Below are 11285 nucleotides of genomic sequence, written 5' to 3'. Positions count from 1 at the left end.
GAATGTTTTTCTGATAACTTTTTTCTCACAACCTACATACATAGTAATTATATGTTGGGATATGCCGTTAAAAAAATAAAACTGTAACTCTTCATGGGCCAAACGATTGACGATGAACCGTTTCATACTAAATCGCATCGCATGCTAGATTCCTAGTATGTTTTTTCTAAGTACGTATATATTTTTGTGATAGTATTTTTATGATTGTTGTTAACTTTAAACTTGCACCACACCTTAAGCTAGAAGGCCTCAGAGCAGAGACATCTTGTCAACTGTCAAGACCTCTCCGGAGCTTCAAGCGATTAAAAATATAAGGCCTTTGTTTTTGATCAATTATTTATTGAAAGCGATCGCATAGGCATTTACCCTTGGCTTTTCTACATTTGGCGTTTCATTGCGACACCTCTATTCAATTGAGCATCTGATATATTTGGTATGCCACGTCAAATAGCTGATTGATATGGATCTTCTCACGTTGTTAGATTTAAGGTTTTTCAGTACCTATAAGAATCGATGAGAACTATTTGTAATTGAAGAAGGTTTTTTCCGGTTGTTTTCAACCTTTCAACTTTTAAAATGATAATTGTGTCTCCATATTTGAAATGTTTTGTGTGAGAAGGCTATCACGTGTTTATTGTTCTTCATCAAATATGATTGTACGTAGGTAGTATTTTAGGAGTCAAAGGAAAGTTGCCGCTTACCTATAACCAATTTATGTTAAGTTTAAGTGAAAATTGTCATGTAAAATTAATGTGAAATACAGAATTTAGTTACCGATTTACCTACTGGAATATAACTAAATTACCTAGGTTAGGTTGTAGGCGGATAGATGTGTGTCTGCCATCAAAGGCAATCTAATAATTTAAACTGAATAATTTAGTTCGAATATTGCAATATCAATTGTTGTATTACCAACATTTAAGCTCCTACATTATACCATTGATGCTATTTAACTAATTCAAAACGTTAACTTATTCAATAATGAGTAAATAAGCAAAATTTACATCACGACCCATCACTTCCCCACTGCTGGGGCACGGGTCTTCTTCCAATGCTGGAAGGTTTTTTTAGGCCTAGTCCAGCACGCTGGCCTAGTGCGGGTCGGTGGACAAAGCAAAGCAAAGTAAGCAAAATGTATTAGCATAATAAAGCACCTTTTAAAAAACTTAAAAAAATGCTGATGCTTTAGTCGTCTTATTGTGTTGTTGTCGTGATATATTAGATCAGTTCGTAAAGTAAGATATACTCGCGTAAGTCAGAGTCAACACGGATATTATTATACCTATTTGTACTTTTCTCAGCATTTACGTGCCCTGATTTTGCACCCAAAAAGAAAGAAAAATTACAATATTTTACGGTGAACTTCTTTTTTTAGTGAACGCGTTGATGTCTTTTGTATGAACAATATTTACTTAAACTTATTTATAAATACCTAAAACAAAAATCCAAAAGTATTAATTTAGTTTAATAATTAATTTAGATTTAGAATAAGCGACTTAAAAATATCGATATAACTGGTTTAATTTCGATCTAATAACATGATCATCTCGAACACGTAGGAAGTAGAAGAATCGCCTCAAGGGAGTATTATAAGTTAGACTCAAGAGCGACCTTGAATAATACCACGGTCTTGAAATTTCTGAACTTATTCTGGGTTCATGGATGTAATGAGACAACTGGTTTTGCTACACACATGAAGTGTTCTTTGTTTATAACTGACTCAAAAAAGGATGTCTAGGCGCAAAAAAGTGTACAGTGGACACTAGTAGCACACTATTAGCAGTTCGAATTTAAGTTTTAAGATGAAAGATTTAAGAACAACGTCGTTAGTGTTGCGCTTAGGGTAACCCACTACTGTACCTAGGTTGTAAGCGGAAAATTTTAGCTTTTTGTGTCCTGAAACCAAACGTAGCGAGACAAGCTAATTTGAATAATTAATTAGATCGCGATAATCGCGATATAAATTGTTCACGTCGTTGAGTAACTAGGTGCAGAACTGAATTACAGAAATGTGAATTTGTGTAAAATTTCCAAGAGTCAGTGGCTGGCGGGTCGGCAAAGCGTTAACTTCGGGTATTACGCTACAAACAAAAGTTAGTTCATTAAAATATAAGTTAAAAGTGTTAGTGCCTTTATCAATGTGAACATTTACTAAAAGTGAAGTTTTCATAAAAAATACATATACCTAACATACAGGTTACTTAGTGTAAACGTTAAAAACAAACCTATTACATTAAATTGCACGTTCAAGCTATAATTAGAAATAACACATAATCAAGCGAGTAACCAATTCTGATCACCGTCGTCGGCGAATAATAATATAATTTATTCGTGTAAGAGATTATTCGTGATTCGATGACTTAATATTCGATTATTCCATCGCCATGACTGCTGTACTTACAAAATATGTTTTGAACTAGTGTGGTAGCGAAAGATTTGTAGTCTTAACCCCATTTGTTATGTAGAAATAATATAGGTAATTAAATGTTAGAAATTAATGCCTTTCATAGGTAAAAGTTAAAAGAAATAGTTCGAAGTTTTCTGTTTCTACGTGGGGTACACAAAAGGAACCTGCTCTTTTTAATATATGCATCTAATCCCTAGGTGCGCTTAGCACTTGGTCTAGGTAGTCACAAGCTCTGTATTTCACACCAACACGATAAGAAGAAGAGTTTTCACTTAGTCAAGAAGTGCATAAAAACAACATGAGATATTTGTTTTTGATTGTATTCAATATTGTAAACTATTTTTTTATAATTAAGATACATGCTCAGTTATAGATTACTTTGATCCCCTCACTCAAATTTAATACTGACAACCAATAAGATAAGTTTTGAAGTTGATTTATTTACTATCCGTGTATGTAACTCGGCCAGTTCTCTATATAGATAAGGATATGACTGTACGCATACGGGCTTCGACTAGTCCCTTATGTAACGCACAGGGAAAGCCTCTTTTAGGAGAAGTTTATATAAAGTGTATAATACCTTAAGACCTTGATATTTTAACATTTGATATATGATAGGTACATCATATGAAAATATATCATTATACAGACAGGTGGATTCTGATCTTACTTATATTAAAACTTTTCGGCACTCCCATATAAGACATAGATGAGATGACCACCAAGATAAAGTGGGCCTGGGGAGGACACATCAGCCGAATGCATCCGGACAATGGGCAAAATTATATGAGGAGGCCTTTGCCAAGCATTTTGGGATACAGATACTACGAAAAAAACAGCGCCTAAATTGACTTCTGACCCCTCATCAAACCATCCTTAATATCTGTAGTGATTGTAGGTTTAGTGAAACATAATAAATCAAATCAGTCAATACGAGTATACTAACTGAATAAAGTGGTAATCTCAATTCGGCCACGTCAATACTACTTGTGTTTGAAAAAACAGTCAAAATGGAATCTAATTGTAACGCACGATTTCTCATCAAAGGTCTATTATTTATAGTTTTAATGAGCATCCTCACATTAGCAATGATCAGTCATAGATGTACGATCAACCTGCATACATCGTGAGTGAATACAGGCTGGTCATAATAACGAGTCATTGTATGCGACCCTTCTATATTTTTAGATTAATGAAAATTGCATCCAAGAAATATTTATCGATACGCAAACGAAAAAGAAACATGTTACGAAACTGTTGAAAAGTGAACACCTTAGGTAATATTTATACGCTCACAAATGCTGTATACATAGATAGATAGTATATTCTTCGAATTTAATAAAAAATATACTAAATTTAGTTAGGTACTAATGGTAACTTTAGTAAGTGGTAATTTTCTACAAAATTATTATATAGGTGCAACAAAATAAAATGTCAATCTTTAATGAACATACTGCACATGTTTACTGCAGATAGTTAACCTTGTACCTTGAGATTTTATGCATGTATGTGGCAGCGCCAGTATATAGCCATGAGCTCATCAATAAAATTATTTTATTTTTATTACATAGTGTTACTATAATTAATTAGATCAACTAAATAATATAGTTCTTGCTCTTGTGAGCTACTTTTGTTTTTTGGTACCAATGATCTCGGATTTGATTACTGACGGATAAATAATATACCTATAATAATTCCACAATAAGCTAAAATACGTTCAATGAGAATTAAAAACGGTAACTGTTTGACATAACATACAAGATCAAAAGGTTATAAAAAATAAAAATAGACAGCTTTAGCACTGTTAGCATTGTTAGTTTTTGTGATAAGTGACCGTTATATTTTAAAATACTTATATATAATTATATTCACCGACAATAGTTGTGCCTAAAACGAATGTGCATAAAAATTGACGACGGAATGGCGTAGTGGTTAGTGACCCTGACTACTGAGCCGATGGTCCCGGGTTCGATTCCCGGCTGGGGCAGATATTTGTTTAAAGACAGATATTTGTACTCGGGTCTTGGGTGTTGATATTTATATAATTAGTATCTATCTATCTATGTATTTGTGTAGATATATCAGCTGTCCGACACCCATAACACAGGTTCTGCCTAGCTTGGGGTCGGATGGCCGTGTGTGAGATGTCCCCACATATTATCATTATTATATTATAAAAATGATGCAATATAAAACCGAAGCCCAATATTCATGAGCAATGAAAAAGTTCCAGTGACATAATGAAATGGCAATGGCAGGTGGAAATTTTTCGTTGATCGATGACAATTAGATGCTACCATGCTTATTCCGTCCAATACAGAACTAGTATAATTATATTATACTTAGTATTTTTTGTATAAGCGTTGAATAAGACCTTAAAATGTTAAAAAAACATTAAAGAACTAACTAATTACTTTTCTTTGAAACAAAGAGACATAAACATTATGAATGTTTAATGTTTAATTATGACATGGGAAATATCTAAGAATGTCTAATCGATTACACACCTTTAAAATAAACAATTAATTACTATTTACTTCTTAGAAAGAAAAAATACTAACATTGTATGGAATGTCTTAGAGACAGGAAGTGTGTAGTTTTATTGTCATTTGACATTAGTTCCAGATTGTTGTTGGAATGTTTGTATAATGTCATGGTTTTATTTATTATATCTATATAATCAATCATTGTACTCTGAATAAAAATGTTACAAAATCTTAAATCACAAAAAAATAATTGGTTTTACGAGCATTATTGGTCTCAATCCTTATAATAATGCTTTAATACTTATTGTAAATCTCGTGGTTAAAAACAAGTTTGTAAATATAACTGCTTCAAATTCATATCATTATTCAGTTCTTCAATATTAATATATCTGACGCCATGAAGGCAAAAATTTCATCACGTGTATTGCAAAATGATAATTAAAAAAGAAAACAAGTAAATGTTTTGTAAATTGATCATGCCTTCCGTAAACAATGTTGCAAACAGGTCCTATTGACGGTGCAATTGTGAAAATACAATTTAATACTACACAGGCCTTGTACTTAAATCACTTCGTCAACCTATTGGATATTCTTCTAAAAGTTAGGAATTGTTTTGTAAATCAAATATTCAAATTCGTATACGTGAAAACAACCAAAGCAACGTCTCACAGCAACCGCAAACCGTTTGTTTTTTTTTCCTGATGAATGCATGGCCAGTACCACAGTGTCACCGCTATCTTTTATCAGGGGCGCTATGACGCCACGGCCGGCGCACTTCGCGTAGGGACGAACAGTTGATGGCGGCGCGCGCACTGCACGACACATCTGCCGGCACTGGCTCGCGGACGCGGTAGTGAAAAAAAAAACACGAGTGTTCCATATTTGAAAATTTTAATTTTTCGAACGCGAACCGCCCCTGTTTGGATTGAGGGTGCGTTGTGATCTGTGATTTTCTTTTGTTTTTCTTTTCAGGTTTGCGTTGTTTATGGTTATGAATGTGCTCTGTATTGTGTTTTTTCATGAATGAATATTTATAATATTGCATGTCGTTGCCGTGGCAGTATGTATTATATTTACATAAATTTTTACCTATTGGGATTTAAATAGATATTTCAATTAACATAATAATATTTCTTTTTTTGTTTGTCGTAAATGTATATTATTATTGAATTTTACATGAGTTCCTTACAATACCTACCTAAAACTGCATGTCGTATGCCCTTGCTCTTGAAAATAGTCACAATGTGAACTAGTAAAGTTCAATATCCTACACACAGCAGTGTAAAATCTAAAGTAGAGCTATAAAATACCCACGTTTATAGTTTGTCCATTACCAGAGCTCAACCGCGGTAAATGATATATATTTTAATGTTTTTTTTATTAAAATATGAAAATATAAACCACCAGCATGAAAAGTCTTCTCTCATTATATTATCTCACATCCTCAGGGTGACTTACACTAAATATTTAATCAAAATTAATCCAAGGGTCTCTTCCTCTAAAATTATAACGTCAAAGCGAGACAGCAATTGATTTAATTGCGTTAAATGTCACTTTATATGAGAAAAAACATAAATATAATTATGAAGCCAATTGGTTTAATCTCTATCAAAGGTATTCAGTGGAAATATTCAGATTTGTTTTGAAAGACAAATGATACTAAAAACAAGTTTACGTACGTACCTACGTACACTTAAAAATATATTCTTTATGTAAACTCTCAAGATCTTTAAAAGTTATTGCCAAGACCCAGTTTTCAGATTTTTATTCTATTTTTTTACTATATTATACGCTATAAATAACAGCAGAGTTTTGAAACATTTACTAGATAATTTAAATACTAAATTCATTTTAAAATTACTTGAAATTCGTAACTAAATTACATAAATTATTACTTAAAACAGCGTTGTTTCCCGCACCAGGCTCTCTCTACATCAATAAAATTATAATAAAGACACTGTAAAATTATGTCCCGTGACCAAACTATTATTTTTTGCGGTTCTTGATTATACCATGTATACTATAGTAATGAGATGCATAGTAATTGCAGTTTAATTTCTTAGGATTGTTAAATTCTAACATCGAAATAATTAGAATTAGTACCAACTTACATCTAAATATGGGTATGGGTACTGAATTTAGAAGCAAGTGAATCTGTAAAAAAATCATCACAAGTTAATCAATGAATCTCAAAATCTTTTTACTTAATATTTAAATCTAGACTATACTAATTATATTAAAATTAATTATTCAATAATAGTGTTAATCTCCAATGCATGGATAATATTTATAGATAAATCGCGTGACCAGCAACGGTGGAAATTAACGGAAAATGTGTCATTGCATCGGTGAGTGTGATTTTCCCTCATTCTCGTTCAAAGTGCAATATTAAGCGAGACTCATACTTTATACACTCACGAGCAATTTAAAATTTCCACTGACATCTTAATTAATATGGATCGGCAATGGCATGTAAAACTTTTTCATTTCTCGTGACTTGTTTTGTACATGCATATCCATTCAAATCATAGGTACATTTGTAATTTTTTAACATCATCACGACCCTAATGCTGGGGCACGGATCTCCTTCCAATAAAAGTAAAAAAGTAAAAGTAAAAATGTTTATTTCCTTTAAAAATATACAAGAGATGGTGAATGTACTGACCCCCACACTAGGCAATGCCTGTCCCGTGGAGGATAGAGATAATAATTAACCCATTTAAATACGGCTTTACAAGAACATAAAACTTATACAGTGCAATCTTGGATAAATTTGATATATGTTAGAAAATAATGAAGATAGGGTTTAGACCCAATCCACCACGCTGGCCTAGTGCGGGTTGGTGGACCGCAACACAAGCAAGCTTGTGCCGAGAGAGTTGTCGGATAAGTTGGCAACCCGACTGTCAAATGTTTTCAAGCTGCCCGAAAGGCATCTGACTAAGCTAAACGACTGCTGCCGAAGCAGCAACCGGGACCTACGGCTTAACGTGCCGTCCGAAGCACGGAAGCGTCCAGAAAAGAACCACTTGAAATCGGTCACCCATCCAATGGCTGACCGTGCTCAATGATCAGTTTAGATCACAGAAGCTAGCTCGACTACGGACGCTCCTATTTTTTTTAATCCAAATCCTTACCGTTTGTCATAATTACATTCTCATGACTAAAATCAACATCACTCATAAGCCATAATTGCAATAATTAGTATTGTGTTCGTTGACTCAGTCGGATCTTATTAGCTATGCATTATGAAGACGCACTCAGGTGCTTTAGGTAATTAAATTTGACACCAAAACATTCATTATGTCATACAGTAGTCATAGTTGAGAAAAAAACCATTAGTCTTCGAAGCAATGTTTTTTTGACATACTGTAAGATTTAGTGTTAAAAAGTGCCTAATGACTTATTTTTATTGAAATTTTGACTAAGGTTTCTATTCAATTTAAAGCTCATAATATATAATCGTAATCATAATCGCAAATGGCAAGCAATGGACCAAAAGAGTAGGATTTTATATTTTGTTCCCCAAACTGAGAATAAATTTTTTCTTTAATACAGCTTTGTGTTTTTTATACCTATAGGTATGCCTATACATAGTCAATGTGTGATACTTATATGAAACATGTATTTACGTATCTACAATGTGTTATGCTTTGACCATAAAAGTAGAATCCTGTACTTATATGGCAAGTCTGTCAGAAGACCTTTTAACCCGACGATATGGGACATCTGGCCCGTTTCGTTTCCTCTTTGGAACATCATATTGTCTATTTCCCGGTTTATTGATAGATATATAGATAAATTCTATGAATATTTATATAGTTTAGAAGCATATTTATAGTTTAGAGCGGTAATAGCTCAGTCGGGTAAGCGCCCGCTTCTCACGCAACAGATGCGGGTTTGAATCCCTGCGCTGACATGTACCAATGATTTCTTTGAAATTTAAGTACTATGAATACCATTACTATTAGGCCCGGTTCAGTGCGACGCGGATGACCCACGCGGACGGCAGAAAGTATGAAACTCCTCCGACGACGCGGACGAGATCACGAGCGTGAACGACGAATTGAAAATGAAAAAATGAAATTAAAAAAAAATTTATTTAAACTAAAGATTATGAAAGTTACAAAAAATATAGCTTGGAGTGTTTGGTAAAAATTAGAAGGTGGTCATAATTATAACAAGGGTTACCACACTAAGCTAGGCCTATGTCGTGGACAGCCAGTAGACAGTTTTTTACAATTTAATTAAATATGAGAGAGGTGGCGTTGTTTAACAATTTAAAATTAATAATATAGAAACGAACGTTACATAATAATATGCGTATCTTAAAACCTCATCCGCGTGGGGACGGTCCGCGTGGCACTGTACCGGGCCTAAAACATCGTGAGGAAGCCGGCACATCTATGTCTTAGATGTGTACCCTAAGTGCATTGTACTCATTCAAAAAGTATCCATCGCCGATACGGCTCACGACTATCACGCGAGTACAAAGTACAGCGAAAAGCGGGTGACTCACTTGCAAGTCACCTCTGACTACCCCTTCGGGGATTACAGTCGTGATCATAAAATATATATGTAGGTATGTATGTATAATATGTACCTACCACTATAAAAAAACTACAGTTATTGTACATATTAATGAAGTCGCTTGAAACCAGCTAATACCTATCGACACTTTATCATGAAATAAAACACCCAAAGCACAATCTTCCGCTTTACAGTTCAAAAGTAATATAAAACCTCGCAATTGTTAACACCCTCTGTGAATAATTCATTCACGTATCGCAAGGTCTAACCTTCATTACAACTCATAGATTCGATTACATAAGCATTCAAGATTGTAACATAAGTTATTAGCTTGGTATATGCTTTCTTGGTCATAATTCATAGTTCTTTCAGATTATCAGAAAATTATCCTAAATAGTTTGTGAGTATGGGTGTATGTGAGTATGTTTGTAACATCTTCACGTCAAAATGGCTGAAAAGATTTGAATTAAATTTGATATTTTTTTATTGCGGAATTCCCACGGGAAAACGGAAGGCAAAGCGAAGCTTGTTAATAAGAAACAAGCCGTATGCTTCCCGTGTAATAAGCGTAAAGAATTTTGTTTTAAAATACTAAATTTAGGTAAACCAAAATTTTCTCAAGTATTTCTCTATTCCATGAAATATTCATGAGTGTAAACTACGACACTGTAAAGATTAACGCACCTATCAATACCATATGGTTTAGCTCACATGTAATTTGTAATTCCACCTCTACTTTTGGTATATTATACCATGTAAGGAACGTACTTAAAATAGTATGATGTTGAAGTTCTGTCACATTAAAGCCTTTGACTCGATTTTTATAACTAAGGTACCTTTGCCTGAAACCTGACACATCATGTATTCTGTATTAGGTAGGACTTCAATACTTGGTGGACTTGGGTTTATCATGCATAGTTGTGAAACGGTCAGTCTGTCATATTAGTCGTGAATCTGATAGATTGACCCTTTTCGCTGAAGCCTTTGATTACCCAGGCAGGGTGCGCTAGACCTACATATTATATAAGATTCAGTTGCTTTGTTCAAAGCTCCTTTTATGAACTATTACGTACAGCCCATGTTACCAAATATTTTCATAGTACAAGTATTAGTAGTAGTATTACTTTATTGTACATAAAACCTATAATACAATAAGGGCGGCCTTATCGCTAAAAGCTATCTCTTCCAGGCAACCCTATGAACTAAGAGAGAAAATTTTGAATATAAATGAGGAAGTTGTACAAAAATATAAACACTAAAGAGAAAGGAAAATAAAAACTAAGTAGGTAGTTGCAGATATAAGACAAATCAAATAAAAAAATACTGAAGAAGTATGTAAATAGCTTATCTTAAAAAAACTTTTGAACGCAAAATTAAATAACGCATAAATCGCATAATATACTTATATGTGCCACTGCGCCGTAACTAAGACATTATTTTCTTTCGTTTTGGTTTTTTTCACGCCATTGTACTACCATAAAAAACTTTTTCCAGATGTTCGCTAAGAACAATGCACTAAAACGTAAATCGAGAATCAATATCAAATTGGTAGGATGAAAATAAACGAATGAACAATCGTTATTGTACCTACGCATAATGGTCAATGCATCATTATTGATAACAAGAAACACAAAAATAACTTATATTTTTTTACATAACAATATAGTGTGATGATGACGTAAGAGTTATCTGTACTATACCTAAGTGAATTTAAAGATATCTTCATAGTTTTTTAGATAGCGCATACTATTTACTATCCGTGGCAATGGCTGATGGAGTACTTTAATGCGTAGACCCACTGAAAGCCTGCATGTGTATGCACTACAACTCACTTCAATCTTAGTGTTATTTTTAAAATATTT

The 11285-nt window shown here is 33.5% G+C and overlaps 1 protein-coding gene across 2 annotated transcripts in view; it reads left to right on the top strand.

Annotated features, from left to right (window-relative positions):
* Nucleotides 1-2021: 2021 nt before the first annotated feature.
* Nucleotides 2022-11285, top strand: part of LOC105396081 — a 29842-nt gene continuing 20578 nt past the window's right edge. Inside the window, exon 1 of one of the 2 annotated variants that reach the window (XM_048628938.1) lies at nt 2022-2093. The gene's annotated coding sequence lies outside the window, so the exon portion shown is untranslated. Of the gene's footprint in view, nt 2094-5673; nt 5825-11285 lie in introns of those variants that run through there. The other variant, XM_011568414.3, reaches the window with a different exon arrangement.

This window comes from Plutella xylostella, chromosome 22 (assembly GCF_932276165.1).
Source record: "Plutella xylostella chromosome 22, ilPluXylo3.1, whole genome shotgun sequence".
Taxonomy (NCBI): domain Eukaryota; kingdom Metazoa; phylum Arthropoda; class Insecta; order Lepidoptera; family Plutellidae; genus Plutella; species Plutella xylostella.
Note: the sequence above shows the minus strand (reverse complement) of the source record. Positions and strands in the feature narration are given on the sequence as shown.